Source organism: Sander lucioperca, chromosome 16 (assembly GCF_008315115.2).
Source record: "Sander lucioperca isolate FBNREF2018 chromosome 16, SLUC_FBN_1.2, whole genome shotgun sequence".
Lineage (NCBI taxonomy): Eukaryota > Metazoa > Chordata > Actinopteri > Perciformes > Percidae > Sander > Sander lucioperca.
Window position 1 is genome coordinate 1813550 of NC_050188.1, and position 17400 is coordinate 1830949.

A 17400-nucleotide genomic window follows, 5' to 3' on the forward strand; every position below is an offset into this window, starting at 1 on the left:
CAGTAACACTCAATCTTTGGCTTGAGGCCTTTGTTAAACTTCAGGATTCTGATATGCTGCCTTTATACTGCTCACAGAGGTGTTTCCTTGCTGCCTGGATGGTTTTAAGTCTAAGGTGGCATTTACATAATTACATTTAAGAGAAAAGAAAACATAGTTTCATATTGGTAATTGAGGTGGATTAAAGGGATGTCGTTAAAAGCAGTCACATTTGACAGATTACAGGAAAACAACTAACTACATCAACCAAGCAAATTTAGAAAGCCCATAACTAATTTCAATATATTGTAGATGTGACAAAAATAGTGTTTTTTTTTGTGTAGAGACAGACAACAAGATGTGTTGCCACACACTCTGCCTCTGATTGGTTTATACAGTCTATGGCTAGTACTTGTTGCCTTCTTCACGGAAGTGGACACGTAGGACACTGGTAGTAAACTCGGTAGGAGCGGGCTTGGTAGATGGTGTCAGGCTTAATGCTGATGGCACACTCATTAACAAGAACATTTTAGAATGGCACTTCATATTAAAACGGTTGTCGACTTCTGGGTTTTCCGCGTGATCTCGTGATATTGCGAGAATTCAGCTGCCGTGCAAGGTGAGAGTTCAGGAACAGGTTGCCTAAAAGGTTGGTAATAATGGTATGATCACCTGTTCCAGACCCAGGCGCAGACCAAGAAACCTGATTAGATGTGAGTTAAAAAGTCAATTTGTGCTTTCTTTAAAATAGTAACCTCTGCCGAGGAGGATACTCCTACCCTCGATACTACCCTCGGTTTTCGGTTTAGGTTGTGTGTTTCTCAGCAGAATTGTGGAAAAACTACTGGCCCCATTTTCATGCAACTTGGTGGAATGGCTTATGGGGATGGGCCATAACATTTTGAAACGGATCCTAATAACTAGGCGGATGTACAAATCATTTTTCACTTTCATTAACATTGCGTGAAAGGGCATGGGCTTGGAGGGGTTCTGCGCTCTCCGAGCGCCCTTCTAGGTTCTTCTGTCTTCTTCAGGATAAAAAAAACTCCTGGAATCCACAAGCAGGAATACACATCACCATACATGTTTCCCTGTGTGCGTCAAAATAGCCGCCAAACATGTCTACTGGCAACGCTTGTAAACAGCTAGAGTTCGATAATGAAAGAATTATGCATATGTACCGCGTTTTTATGGATCCCACTGCAGTTCTAGGCAAGACTCGCCCTACGAAGCAGCCTGATTGGTTGAGGTTAGGCATTGACCTCGAGTAGTTAAGGTTAGGATAGCTGATTGGTCAGGGGATAGGACCTTAACAAATCATCACAACCTTGTGCAAGCATGGATGCCTGGCCAATCGTAGCGTGTTAATGTGTTTTTCTGGGTCGCTAGAATGCAGTACGGGGGCTCCACAGGGGGCGGTTCTTGCTCCGTTTCCGTTCACTTTGATACATCTGACTTTAAGTACAACTCTGAGTCCTGCCACATTCAGAAGTACTTGGATGATATGGCTGTTTTGGCATGTGTGCGAAGTGGACGGGAGGAGGAGTACAGGGTCCTTGTGGAGGACTTCTGTGACTGGAGCAATAGGAACTTCCTCCTCCTGAGCACCACCAAGGCTAAGGAGATGGTGGTGGATTTTAGGAAGTCAAAGCCAACCTGCCAGTCGGTCTGCATAAAGGGGGAGGCCATTGACATTGTGCAGACCTACAAGTACTTGGGTGTGCTCCTGGACAGCAAGCTTGACTGGTCCGCTACTTGACAAGCTGGTCAAAAAGGCCAGCTCAGTGCTGGGCAGAAGACTGGGCTCAGACTTAAGAACTGTGGTGGAGGGGCGTGCATGTAACAAACTGCACGCCATAATGGGTAATGACAACCACCCCCTCTACAACGTCATGGCTGGACAGAGGAGCAGTTACAGCTCTCGCTGCACTGTAGGACAGAGAGGTTCAGGAGATCCTTTGTCCCCACAGCCGTCAGGCTTTTTAACAACTATACCAGCCCAGATAAGAACTGGGCTGTGTGCAGTAGTTGTAATTATGCTGCTAGTATCTTCTGTCTGTCTGTCTATCTATCTATCTATCTATCTATCTATCTATGAAGGGCGAGTCATGCCTGGAACTGCAGTGGGTTCCATAATAACACATATGTACCTAAATATGAGAACATGAGCTGGACCCCATGGTTTGTGTGTCAGAGGGCCGTCAGACAGGTTTGGACTCAAAAAACAAAGCCAGTGTGAGAACAGGTCAAACTTTATCAGTTGGGCCAGGAAGATACATGTGAGCAACACGTAAACAATTTTTTTCATTTGAAATCAGTAAGATAGAAAACCTCAAGAGTCTTGTAGCAACATCAACAAATGTGTTGGTTTTACAGAAGCTAACAAACATTTAACAAACTCAGGTTTTCCTCATCAACTGATAATAAATTGAAGAAAAAAAAAGGATATGCAAATATGGGCATAGTCATGTTTTGTCTTCAACGGACGTCACACCAACACTCCAAACACTTGTTATCTCTGCTTTTTAATGGCTGATGAGATTTGACTCAACCAAGATTTCTGTCTCCAAGGTCTTTTAAACACTGGGACGGTAAAGGAGACAGCAGCAGCACAGCGAACCACAGGAACCACTGGTCTGCAAATTATCAACAGCTCATTACTGACTTTACTGAAACATTAAGATGACACACATGGACTTATCATTTCATCTGTAACAATAAAGGATCTTACTGGCCTATGATAATAACACAAAATATCTACAAATAACATTACAGTATAGACAGGATTAGATCTGACTCTAAAGAGGCATTACTGCTACTACATTCCGGACATCTGTTCTGCCATGAAAATATATCAATGGAAAAAAAAACTAAAAATTCAATCTTAAGTAAACAAAGACCTGAGAGTAAGAAAAAAGTATCGCACACTCTGGCTCCACATGCATTTCTTTATTTTATTCAAACAAAAACACAGACCTGAGGCCATGTAGTTTCAGAATTTTGACATTTTTTTCAAAGGTTTAAGGAATATTTAAGTAGTAGACAGGACAGAATGTTAAATGATTAATGACATTAGAATAATATACTCAACATGTGCACTATATAAGATTTTGAAATAATGGTGCTATATGTGTGTGACAATTTGGAGCATTTAGGTCTCTTTCACATAAAAATCAAATAAGCCTGGAATTCAATTTGAAAGTCCCAGTCCCACCCATCCTGCATTTTGATCCCTATAACCTGGCTCTGTAACTTCATGTTGATGTGTTCTTTTCTGTGGGGGTTCCCTCAAATGCTTCATGTGTTGGACATCCATGTGATCCTGCAGTACCAGCGTTTATGCGGTGAATGCCTGCTGAGAGCCAGAACTATTCTGTTACTTACCATCTAGCTGACGATGAATGCCCAGCCAGGCCGTCCTCACCCAGAAAACGACCGTATACATAGATTGTCAAGCATCTCATAACGACCCATAATAACGCTGTTAGGTGGTGATCTCTCCTGGCTGTGGTAATTATCGCGGGAGCAAACGAGAACAGGGTATAGAGCACCAAATTCTGCATAAGTAGGCATGTTGGGAGGGATGGTGGGTCAAACAAATACAGGACTTCCAGCCTACATTTATTTATTCATGCTACGTTTTGTTTTTTTCAAGCAAAGTTTTGAGCCAAAAGCGATCCCCGTGCACAAGTGTTTTTAGGTCCAGTAGAAGAACATTCTCTTATACTGGGCATGCTCGTGCCAGGGTAAACAGGAGGCAGCATGTATACTCCACCCATTGCTGGTAGGTGCCATGGTAACGTTCGTAGCTTAGTCTCAGAGAACGAGACGTCATGACCCAATCAGGCGGCGAAACATTGGCGTCAGTGTTCGGTGTTGCCAAAGGTCTCCGTTTGCGGCACTGTTAACTATGTGTTTAATACTGTGCCCGTTACGTTAAAAAGAACGGTCACATTATTTAAAATTTCCTACGCTGTCCCTTTTTAAGGTCCTGTGTTTAAAATGGACACAGTGCGGCAGTAAATAGAAAGGTCATATATGTTGTCTTGGGAGTTATTGAAAATGGAACTATTCTGTCGCAGAGATGCTCACAAGTCTCTGAGCTCAAGATCAAGTCAACTCTGAAGTCTCTGGTGGTTATAATGAGTGTTGTATCTCCTGCTGCATTCCATCCAGGCTGCTTAGAACACTGCATAGCTATATACTGAATAAGGAATTCATTAGCATTGCAGCCAGCGGGATGTGAATGATTACGTAAATCGACTACCACAAGTTTGTTAAACAAACAAACAAATAAAACACTCATTCATCTTTTCATAACATCTAGCGAGCGACAGTGGGAGTTTACCTCCGTAGGTCGTGGCTAAAGCAAGAAGTAAGCTGACATTAGATGGCCAATGCTGAGCTACATAACAGAATATGTTTTCAGGAGCCTGATACAATTAGATGTGGTTGAGCCAGAATCCTTTCTGTTGATACCACATATTTAGCATTCAGCGCTTCCTTTGTTTTGGCCTTGTTGTCTGAAGTTTTTAAAGCCAAAGCTTACGATTGACGGCACACCAGCTGTGGTCGACACGTTTGTTGTCCTCTCTCACGTGTGGCAAACCTGAAGTCACTGTGTGTGCAATATAAGTGCGACTCTCAAACTCGAGTCCCCATCTCTGTTCTGTCGTTTAGGTATGAGGATGTGTTGGCCCGGCATCTGCAGCACAAACAGAAACATCTCCACGACCAACTTATTTGTGTAGGATTTGACTGAAATGCAAAGCCAAATATTTAAATTATCATTCAAAAAAACAAATTAATTCCCTGTGTCCCATTTTTCTCTAACAAGTGACCTTGTAAAGGTTAGAAATTACAGCCCAGAGGGATCTGTTATACAAGAGAGCAGGACAGATGGCCAGAAAATACCAAGATGCCACAATCGTTTTATGATGCCAACGCAGATCAGCCTGCTGAGCTGAAGAGCAGAGACCCAGGCACAGCACTGTGTGTGTGTGTGTGTGTGTGTGTGTGTGTGTGTGTGTGTGTGTGTGTGTGTGTGTGTGTGTGTGTGTGTGTGTGTATGTAAATTCGAGGTGCCACTATGTCTTAAAGCTTAGATGAAAATAAAGTGACGTTTGTTCTGAGTAAATTGGTCATTATGTAAATCCAGATTCTCTATTACGATACTCCTTCCATGCTTTTTTTGTTTTTGAAGTGTTTTCTACACTTTTCTCATTCCTGGTCGCACGCTACAAACACTGAAATAACTCGCTGACCAAAACCGCGTTCAAACGTAGCCAAAACAGTTTGCTTATTGCCAAAGCCAAACCGTTAGCTCACATCTTTATGTAACAAACATATGAAAACAGGGTGTGGAATTTGTGGTTTTGTCACATAATCTTTCCATGACAGAGGAATAAAGAATATTATATACAGCGTTGCATAATAATATTAATGAGAGGAATAAAATCCTCATCATCGACATATTCCCTGAGTTCTTGCTCATTTTGCAACCGTATACAAGACTTATTCAGAACCAAAGAGAGGCTTTTGCGGTGACTCCAGACATTCATACCTGAGAGCTGCCCAGTGTGACCGCAGTCTCGGAGTCTTCACTTCAACTGTAGCTGTTGATGGAAATAAAAGACATTTTCCCTTTTCCCAAACAGATTTCCCCTGTGGGTCTCAGGATTTAAACCAACAACCTTTGGGCCAGACGCCAGCTTCTTTAAGCTACTGCCACCGCTGTCTCTCCTCTCTGTTATTTTGCAGTAATGAAGGCTTCAGTGGCTAATGAGTCTGAATTCCTCTGAAATTGACTACTGGCACAGTCAGCAGGACGCAGAAGACACAGCAGCCTCATTTTTATATTGTTTACTCAGTTTCCCCAGTCAAATGGAGCTTCTAGCAGTTTATATTTGTTAAGCTTTCTACTATTACTCCCCTGCACTGTAATTATCAAATTCCACTCGTGTTTACAGAAAGTACATCCACATTCCTTTACATTTCAAACCTTTGAAAACAGGATTACTGCAAATGCCCTGCCATTTGGTGCAGGTTCCTAATAACAGCAAGACAATTTTTTTTTCATTAAATTGTTTGCAGGGTTTTAATGTGACTGAGAACATGAGTCAACCCTCCATTTTTAATTTTATTTTTTCTCTCCAAGTGCCTGTAAAACGTGACTTCATATGGCCGTGAGAGTTTATGTTGATATAATCAGTGAGATGTACTCTCATTCAGCTGAAGGCCAGCAGTGACTCATCGGAGACCAAATGTTCTAAAAAATGCCCTGAAATACGAATGTGTGTGTGCATGTACAGTATGTACTACCGTCTACCGAACTTATGATGCATGTGTATTCTAGGCTATATGATAGATCCTGTTTTCGTCAGTGTGAAGCCATAAGAAAACTTTAAAACAGAACTGATTTCTTGCTTCCCCTGTGTTGTTTTGTTCAGTAATATTTTACCCTGATAATTCAGACAGAATGGTCATTTACCTCTGCATTATTAAGTCTGACATTGCCTTCAGGTTGGTTGTTTTCTGTGAGAGGAAGATGTGATTGTGCTCTAACCAAATAGTGACTGATCTCTATGCTCCGTTTTAAATCAAAACTGAGGCCACTTTAGCCAACACATTATCATATATTAAGCAGGTTTACAAAGACCTAATTTTGAATATACACGTTACTCACATGACAGCAAGATGGTTTTGGGTTGGAACCTGAATGGATGTTGTTACAGAAAAGACTGTTAAAGTTGGAGTTTTCTTGTAAACCAAAATTGCTCACATTCAGTAATTCTCACCAAAATGCATTGTGTGTATCCTTGAAGTTTAACAAATGTGTCAAGTGCATTTTCTTTCTCATAAAATATTTTTGAAATACAGCTGAGTGATGAATGAAGACGGTGGACTCAGTCAGTCTCTAGTGTCAACCCTGCACCTATGCACTCACCATCCACAATGGTTAAAATACAAGACTGTAGGACTTCTTGACTAGGAACAACTTTCACACTAAACATAATCCAGACAGCAATTACATTTCCATAGAAACATAACTGGTATTATATAAATAGAAGGGTTGAACCATAGAGAAATGGCAAGGATTTGCAGTTAAGGACATAAAACACAAATAGTGGAATGGTCCTTTACAGCAGTGGTTTTTGGTCTGAAGTACCCACACAGCCCTGTCAGATCTCACATACTGTACTTGTTCATCATGTCCCAATGTATGTTCCAAATAAATAACAATTATATAAAAGTGGATATTTTTTCCAGACAACTGAACTGTCAATATTTAATTTGGTTAGGTCAGGTAGCAATCGTACTACTACTACTTGGGAGTGAAGATGAATGTTTTGACCGTTTATCTATTACTTTTAGCTAACTATTTAAACTGTTTAGTCGGTAGTTTTAGCCAACTATTTGAACAGTTTGGTCAGTAGTTTTAGCTAACTATTTCCACTGTTTATCCATTACTTTTAGCTGACTATTTTAACTGTTTAGTTAGTAGTTTTAGCTGCTATTTCAACTGTTGATCCATTACTTTTAGCTAACTATTGAACTGTTTAGCAAGTAGTTTTAGCTAACTATTTCCACTGTTTATCCATTACTTTTAGCTAACTATTTGAACTATTTAGTCAGTAGTTTTAGCTAACTATTTGAACTGTTTATTCTATACTTTTGGTGAACCATTTCAGCCCCTATGCATTAGGCTACTTTTAGCTATTTATTTATTTATACCATTCGTGTACTCACTACTTTTAGCTACTTGTTTAAAATGTCTGTGTTTAGGCGTTACAGCTCATTCTTTTAATCAAATTTTAATTTTCTAATTTTCAAATTAGTTGAGCTGCCACAATCTTAACCAAGTACCACCTGGCACTAGCAGTATTACCCCCCTGGGGTACAAGTACCCCGGTTGGGAATCACTGCTTTACAGAACTGTTAAACCTTCTGAAGAATTGCAGCTCACCTAATAAACCCCACTTTAATAGTTTGATTCAAAGGAGCTGCTGAGTACAGGCTCATTAGAGCAAATTATTACACCTGTCTCTAATCAGGACTTTGTCAGTGACTCTGTTAAAAGTGAAGAGCTGCAGAGCTGAGGTTAGCTGTTCCTGGGGAGCGGAGCTCGGTGTACATTGGTGGATTTGCAAACCTTTTCACGGCTGCTCTTGGTAAAGATAGTTTTAGAGTTGTAGCGCGAAGGTCCGCAGAGTGACCATGGCCTATTAGTTTAGAGTTCTTGGCTTCTGCTCCTTTGCGTGAAGAAGAGCCTTCATCTTTCTGTGCCCGGAAGCTTCACAATAGCCTACTGAAGGGACTCTGCGTGAGCCAAACACTCAGATGAGAGCTAGGTGGGAGGTATTCACTCCTGGGTAAGTTATGACTCCATTCCTATTTAATTGTTACTCAATGTCAGTTAGTTTTTAAATGTTGTTAATTCTAAGTTTTTATTACAGTAACTTGAATTGACTGGAGCCACAGGGTGAAGCTTATGCTGTCTACACGTCACAGGGCCTTTTCACACTTGAAAGTCTGAACCAAGGTTCATGTTTTTGTTACATTGTATACATTTGATCTGTCAGTTTTGGTTTCACACTGCAGTTATGCAAGCGCACTAAAGAACTATACGTGACATAACTACGTCCTGTCGTCATCACATACGTGAGCTGCGTCTCCCAATACTTGTAATTGATTGGTTTGAATTTTTTTGGTGTCTGAAGTTTCTTTTCAAGTGACTGCTAAACCCCGTGCTACCTCAGCACTTTTGGTTTTGAGTTTTTGAGAAGCAAGACACTGGAACTTTACTTCCACTGTACATTTACTACCACTTAACAAGTAAACTGCTAATTTATTTTCTGCTCCGATAGCCGACAGCTGTCTCCTCTGAGCGCATTCACCGTCACTCTCTCTCACATACACACTAAGCGCTGAGCTATTCCTTAAGAAGCTTCCCCGGTCTGATAACACGACGATAGCCTGCCAGAACTTCCTGTATTTGGTCCCGAAGGTCTGAACCATCCAAAAAATGCTTTCACACTAGAACCGAACCATGGTTCGGACCCAGACCACCTCTTTTCGTCGGACCAAATTCCGGCAGTTTGGTCCAGACCGTGGTCCGGAGGAGGTTTCACACCTGTAATTTTGGTTCGGATCAAACTGAAATGTTTAATGTACAATAAATGTGAGCCATCAGGTGGGGACACACAGTTCATGTCCGGAAATAAGAGGAATGTCTTTACAATATTATCCAGTTAGTGTCAACAAATGGGTGCCAAAATGGCTGCAAAGGGGCCAACCACGGGAAGTTCAGGCTAAATCAAATCAGAAACTAATGCAAATTGTATTGACAGTAGCTATAACCCCTGCAGTAAAGTATTGCAGCTGCAGAGTTACAGTTTATAGGAGCTGTAAGTTGAAATATGTATTATCTGTGTACTGTAATGATAGTAAAGCTGGTTTAAGCCCTCTCTTCTTTAGTTCCATCACATACACACCTGGTGTGTGTGTGTGTGTGTGTGTGTGTGTGTGTGTGTGTGTGTGTGTGTGTGTGTGTGTGTCCACAGACAGGATGTATGGTGAGGTTGTAGAGGCAGGCAGAGCATTAGGCCTCAGAGAAATGACAAGTCACATGGAAGGAAGGGCGACCACATGTGGCACACCATGAAAGCAAAAACACAGACAGACTCTGCTGGGCTGGAGAGGCTTTGCATTAATTTCTTAGCAACCTAGCCCGGCGCTATCATGGTGGATCATTAGAGAATGATCTAGAACTAAACATGTATCACCAAGCCAGAGGATGAGAGCCAGCTGAAAACATTGTGCTATGAACAGATAACATCCATAAAATAAAATTCATTGATCTTATCCGGACAATGTCTGGATAATCAGATACGGATCTCTTTCACACATGTAGCACACAACAGGAGATTGCCTGTGTCAGACTCTGTCACCTACTGGAAATGCTCAGTTTGGTTTAAGCAAGGGGTCAACACATTCTCATGAACTCATGATATCGTACGAAAAATGATGCACAACAATTTGCATGATATCCTCACGTGACGACCGGTCACATGATAGTAAATGTTTAGCTTTCTTCGCACAAAAGGCATACGTTCACATAATTGGTTCTTAATTTGTCACAAACAATAGTCTCTTGCCATTCTTTGAGTTTGTCTGACGATTTCGGCGTAGGTCCTTACGGACAAATGTTCCTGAAACCCTCCAGTTAGACATTTCCGTTGGCTTCTTGTGTAAATGACCCTTCTTCTTCAACCTCAGATATTTGTATTCACCCAGTTTTGGGTTAATTCGCTTGTTGTGAATTCTCTGGACAATGACCTGCTCTATTCACATATGGGGTAATGTCCATTTAAGGGGGCTTTCACACCTGCCTCATTTAGTTCAGTAGAATTGCACTAGAGTAGGTTTTTCCCCCTAGGTGTGGTTCGTTTAGGCAGGTGAGACTGCAGCAATCACACTCGGATGCGCACCAAAAGCAGACCGCCTATAAACAAACTCTGGAGCGGTTCGTTTGTGGCGAGAACGTGATCCAACCTTGAACTGCACCGACTACTGTGTGTATACTCTGCAAATCTAAGCTAAATGGGTTCAAGTGTGCATTGCAATCTGCGGTGCAGTAGAGCAGCAAACTGTAGCAGCTTGCAATGTTTCTCTCACAGAAACAGACTGCAGTCAAGCTTGTCGTCACTCGCATTTCCGTGGTCAAACCAGCCGCCGCTTAAGTTAGAGACAGACACCGGCACAGCCGAGCGAAGTCTCTGTGACAATGTCTGATGATTTAAAGTGCTCATATTATGCTCATTTTCAGGTTCATAATTGTATTTAGAGGTTGTACCAGAATAGGTTTATGTGGTTTAATTTTCAGAAAACACCATATATTTGTTGTACTGCACATTGCTGCAGCTCCTCGTTTCACCCTGTGTGTTGAGCTCTCTGTTTTAGCTACAGAGTGAGGCATCTCACTTCTCTACCATCTTTGTTCGGAGTCGCACATGCGCAGTAAGTACGGCTAGCTATTCAGTTGCAGAGCATTCGGGCGTGCCATGCTAGCAGCTAGGTGAGCATTATAACGTGTGTTACAAAGTGACACATGTTCGTCACAGAAGTAAAGGCTGGACTACAATAGAGCTGTTTGGAGCAGTTTGTGAACAGTGTTTTCTGTTGGAGATGGTAAGTCCCTTTGGGGTGGACTTTGGGCTTTTTCACATTGTAAACCTATAACGTGCACAAAAAGATATATAACACAATAAAGGAAAGGGGAAAAGCCAAAAAGCATAATATGAGCACTTTAAATGAAATGAGGTGGTTTACCATATGCACGAGTCCAGAACACAGGACCTTCTTCCTCTCTTTCTTCCTCCCACCCCAGACACATCTGACCAATCAGCTCTTCAGTGAATTTGTGAATGTGAGGTCCATGTTGTGTGAAGGGTTGTCTGTTAAAAATGTTGCCGATGTCAGTATTTCTGTCGGTAAAAATCTCGTAACAAAGCAAAAAGTACTGACCGAGAAATCTTAAACCTGTCTGGTCATGGGCAGTGGTGGAATGTAACTAAGTACATTTACTCAAGTACTGTACTTGAGTACAAATGTGAGGTACTTGTACTTTACATGAGGCTTTCCTTTTCATGCCACTTTCTACTTCTGCTCCGCTGCAGAGAAATATTGTAACAACACTGTGGATTCCCAGCACTTTGTTCAAATGCTAACACACCGCTGTCAAAACTGTTAACCACACATTCAAAACAGTATAGATTTCAGTCTGGTGCCAATCAAACACTGCTGATTGCAATTTTAGATGAAAGCCTATAAGCAGGTGTCTTGTTTTAGACTAGTTAGGGACCGTTCGGTATTTACGGAATGGACCACCGGAGGAAAATAGGGGAGGGTCATGTCTTTTTATGTTTTATTGAGGGGAGGGTCATCCAACATTTTTTAGTCTGGGCGGGGGGGGGGTCACCCAACTTTTTTATTCATGAAAAGAGCAAAATTTCAAAGTGGCTTGTTTGGTGCATATTTATCCATGTAGCTCTCAGTCTCGGCCCCCTAGCAGATGGTCTGACCGCATACGCAGAGTTTGCTGGGGGGGGCAGGAGGAGCACTGTCCCCCTGGTGGCTCAAACGGGTAATTGCATTGTTTAAAAAATTAGTGGAATAATTACATCTGGCATGACCAGATATTTTATAAATATCTTAAATAACACAAAACAACTAAATGGTGATAGGTAATACATCAGATTTCATATACTGCTTTAGTAAAAAAAATATTACCTGGCTGACGATGGGAGCAGCAGGATGCAAAAAACGAAAGTTACTGTTGCACTAGTCTGGACATCTTGCCGCGCCAACCTTGCAATAAAGGTTTCCTAAATGCCATGTATATAAATGTGATGTCTAATTGATTGCGGGTTTTGTGTAGATTTGGACTGTTATACGTTTATTCCACTTTGTTTAAACGGCAAAGTGGAGTTTGGAGCTGGCTGGTGAATGTAACGCTCGTATAGGCCTTGCTGGATACACCGTATCATTTACCTTTTTGTGGATCTACTGATCGCTGTGGATTACTTTTTTTCCATGTCATTGGATTACGGCAAAATACGGATCTTTTTTCTCAACGTGTCTTAACGTTTTATGGTGAGTTTGGAGAGGCACCTCAACAGAATGTACCTCCAACACTGATTGTTCACCGTTACATTTTAGTTGAATTTAAGCGTCTGTCTATTGCGTTCCAGCCGTGCTGCGATTGGATTTCATAAGGGCGAATTGTTAAATTGTTACAATGTAACTTAAAATCTGCTTTAAAAATAAACATATGTTTTGGAATATAATGTTCAGCTTCGGCAGCTTTACCTATGTGCTAAAATATACAATGACGAAGCCTAGTGACAAGTCCATAGCAACCAGTGTTGAATTGGTTATATCCCAGTGTCCTTTGCTGAATGGTCTCAATATTTTATTGTTTTATTTCATATAAATACTAGTTTACTAGAGGAGTAACTTAGTATTTGAAGTAATGCAGTAATGCATGAAGCGTGCATTTAGTTTCCATGCTTATTGTGTTTCCACAACAATGTTAGTGAGTAAATCTACTGAAATGGCCACCACACCATAACAGAGGAGTGTGATGTATAAGATGAGAATGCAGAGGTTAACTCCTGTACATCGTGGCTGTAAAAATCAAATGGTATCTGTACTTCTATGCTAAGTGCAAACTTGCACGCAAGGGGAGGGTCATTCCTGTTTTTCAAATCATTTTGGAGGGTTGTAGGAAAATTATTACTGACAAGGGGAGGGTCAAGTCTTTTTAGGTTAGAGGCCACAAAACTCCTCCGGTGGCCCCTTAATTAAATAACGAACAGTCCCTTAGTGAACATATACAGTATATAGAGAAAGCTCAGAAAGCCTTTTTTTGTATACAAACACCAAATAAGAATGAAACAATTATACACTGTACTGTTTTAGAGAAACAGGTAAAAGAGCAAAGATACCAATATGTCCAGGTAAGATGTCTGAGGTTACATACACAGCTATACAAAAAAGTGAAAAACATATCTTTACAATAGAAAAACTGCATTCTTACTGTTTTTCAGAAAGTAATGGAGGTGAAAGCAATGGAAAACCACACTCATTCGTATTTAGAGATGATGCAGACATCCAATGTGATGAAGAAAACTTGCTGCATGATGCTAGAGAGAGGCAGGATTAGTCACACTATTCTTTGTTAATGGTATGTACCTTTTTAGTTCTTTTTTTTTTCTCCAGTAATTCCATAAATTACTAGAGACAAAATACTATATTGAAACAAACTGCTGATTTTCATTCCTTCTTGTTTACCTAATGTAAAAATTGGTATATTATAAAATCTATATCTTTTGCTTCAAGAAACTATTGAGTAGTGTGAAGTCACTGAAATTATTCAAACTGTTTAAGATGAAAAGTTTGTAATTTCTGTATTGGTGTTTGATGCTAGTGTTTCTACTCTCAGTGTGTTCTGAGTGACGGTGTGTGTTATCTCAGTGAGGATTGTTCGGAGTGTTTGGCTGCACTGAGCCTGTTTTGAGACGTGATGTGAACTGTTTAGCTCAGTGACTGTTGGTAATGCAGACTGTAGTTAGAGTTTTGCACATGTGACTCCAGTTGTGCCCAGTGTCGTTTAGCAATTGAAAATAACTGTAATCTGACCGATTTAGTTACTTTACAAATTAAGATTTTTGCACACAAAACACATGTAGTTTATAAAATACCATGTTTCATTATACATTAAACTACCCAACAATATATCGGCTGACTATAGTCCAGCTGAAATGATTAGCTGATTAAACACAATTGTTTGGATGGTTCCCAGTTTCTAAAATGTGAGGAATTTTTTTAGCATTGAGTACTTTTAATTTTAATACTTTTAAGTACATTTTCGTTTCATTTGATGATAACTAGTATTTTTGCATTGTAGTATTAGTACTTTTACTAAGTAAAGGGTCTGAATTCAAGCATGCAGCAGCATATGGTGTGGTTAGCATGTCCAAGCTTGTTAATGTACAAGCTTGCCGTGCTTGTTATGAGCACGGCAACAATACTGTACATGTCTGGAGGAGTTAGTTTCATACTGCTGGCTTTCCACCGGACCCTTTGTCTCACTCCTAAAGGGTTATTATCACAGTCTGTTACACGACACTGCATGGCATAATGTCTTGCATGCTGTGATCATTAGGGACCGGTGGACAGGAGGTATTTCGACATGGAATAATAAAAACATGTTTTTAGGGACTGGTTACTTGTGGTTGGTGCTTGCAGACCCCACCCGCGTGAAGATGGATATTTCGAAATACCGTGTGTGTGTGTGTGTGTGTGTGTGTGTGTGTGTGTGTGTGTGTGTGTGTGTGTGTGTGTGTGTGTGTGTGTGTGTGTGGGGTCACTAGGGCTGCAACTAACAATGCTTTTTATTTGTCACTTACGATTTTTATTATTTGTCGGTTAATCTGTGGATTACTTTCTCAATTATCGCTTGTTTGGTCTATAAAATGGTCAGAAAATTGATAAAAATGTTGATCACTGTCGAGCCCAAGATGACGTCCTCCAATGTCTTGTTTTGTCCACAACTCAAAGATATTCAGTTTACTGTCACATAGGAGTGAAGAAACTAAATAACATTTATATTTAAGAAGCTGGAATCAGAAATTTTACTTTTTTCATAAACAATTACTCAAATCGATGATCAGGTGCAGATTAATTTAATAGTTGACAACTGATCGATTAATCTTTGCAGCTCTAGTCTTCACTACAGTATCATATTATAGATAATATGTTATTACTAGATATTATATACATACAGACATGTCACTTGTTTCCGGGAAAGATTGTGGTTTTGAGTTACATACTGAAAAAGTAATCACTGGCTGTGTCTCATTCCGCATACTTCCGTCAGTACACTGCTAATGTGCACTGACCACTTACTGCTGTAGTGCCCACTTTCAATGGTTAGTATTGTCCCAAAATGAACACTTATGTTAAAACACTTACCGGAAATGACGAGCAGGATGAACTTGACGAACGCAACACAATGTGAACGCAACACATGTGAACGTGATTTTCCAGCTCCCATTTCCTGTATGCAAATGAGGAGCAGCCGGCTCGGCTCGCCACCTCTCAAAATCTGACGAAAATCTTTCGAACTGACCTTTGTCGATCTGAAATGAAGACAGATTCAGCAACTGCATGGCCTATTTCTCGCTTAAAATGTTTTCAGAAACACGTTTCGGTGAACTATTTTCGTAAAATACAAGATCGCATTCCGTCCAAGCCGCATGACAGTCGGTTTGAAATTCTCGAGCAGCCAGACCCACGTGACGCGTTCGTCCAATCAGCTGCCGGTCAAGGGCTCCCTTCCGCTTTGTAGTCAAGATGGCGCCAGTTTAGTGCGAGTAGGGTCCATCGTTCCACACTGAACTTTTTGACCGTTTTTAGGGGGTCATCCGGGTACTTTCAGTGCACTGACTTTTTGCGTTTTCTACGCTATATACTTAAAACTAAGTGTTTGAAGTGTGCAAGTTGGCGGTTCGAGACACAGCCACTATCTTGAGGCATGAGACAGGATTTGAATCCCAGTCCACCTCTGTTGTGAAGTGCTTTGTGCACCATCTCAAACATCCAGCATGCACCTCACATGGTGGTGTGTGGCCTCTGTATTCACGCCTCAGGTTTTATCACACAGAACACTGTCGATGACATAGAGATTTCTGCTGACTTGATCCAAACCCATAGTCATTTGAGCAGGTGAACTTGTTTTATACGCCTCACCATCACCCGAGGTTGAGGACAGCAGGAATAAACACACACTGTTCTGTCCTTTCTAACTTTTAGACAAATCTGTTGCTGTAGTTAAAAGCTACAATATACAACTTTAGGTGTAAGATACAGAAGAATTCATCAGGCAGATAGTCTATATCAACGAAATTTCATTTCCGGGATTGTTCAGGTGCCGCCGGAAATTCAGCTGGATGTCCCCTTATTTTGGCCGGATGTCACCGATTGTGATTGGTTTGAAGAAATGCCAATGAACCAGAGCACGTTTTTCTCCCATCCCGAAATGCTGTGTGGACTAGCCAGACCCTCCTTCACAGCGTTGTGGAGGAGGGTCTGGCTATGCGAGACTATCAGGCAGATGATACAGAGTGATACAGACTGATGCAGACAAATCTGCTGTTGCCAGAGTGACGACTTTCAGGAAAAAAAACAACAGATGTTTCGATTGAAACCAAAGAACAAGGGATGAATGTTCCTCAACAAACACTCGGAATAAGTTCCTAATAAACATCTATGGTACATTTACAAAACTCTCCTAGAGCCTGGTGATATTTTTACCTATGGTGAGAAGTGACTGTCATCTCCAGGGGGGAAAACGGCATCGATCAAACAGCTTAAAATGAAACGTGTAGGCATGTGTAGGCAAAGCAGTAGGTGGTATGAAGTGCAGAGGGCTTGTTGAGTGAGAAACATTTATAGGCTTAAGATATGCTTATAAATCCCAAATGTTGGACAGTTACCAAAAATGTTTTTACCAAAAAATACATTTAGGGCCCTATCTTGCACCCAGCGTAGCGCAGCGCAAAGCCCGACACAAGTGTCTTTGCTAGTTTAAGACCAACGCAGTTGTCAATTCCCCGTCCAGCGCCTGCGTCGTTTAAATAGCAAATGCACCTGCGCCCATCTTTGCGCCCATGGGCGTGCTGGTCTTACAGGGAGGTGTGTTCAGGTGAATTCTTGGTGTATTGCTATCTTGAGGCAGCGGGAAGTGATCGTGCCACTGACCAACAAAAACCTGGTCTAAAGTCAACAGCGCAGCATTTCATTGTTATTTTAACAGCGCATTAGTAAAAGGCGCCTAGACTCGTGCACAGCACACGC

The 17400-nt window shown here is 41.1% G+C and overlaps 1 long non-coding RNA gene across 2 annotated transcripts in view; it reads right to left on the minus strand.

The window, feature by feature from the left end:
* Positions 1-13533, minus strand: part of LOC116047767 — a 28326-nt gene extending 14793 nt beyond the window's left edge. The window contains exons 1-3 of one of the 2 annotated variants that reach the window (XR_004104469.2): positions 13523-13533; positions 6761-6771; positions 2120-2129 (exon numbers count right to left, since the gene is read on the minus strand). This is a non-coding gene — a long non-coding RNA (uncharacterized LOC116047767). Of the gene's footprint in view, positions 1-2119; positions 2130-6760; positions 6772-7171; positions 7183-13522 lie in introns of those variants that run through there. The other variant, XR_004104468.2, reaches the window with a different exon arrangement.
* Between the last annotated feature and the right edge of the window lie 3867 nt (positions 13534-17400).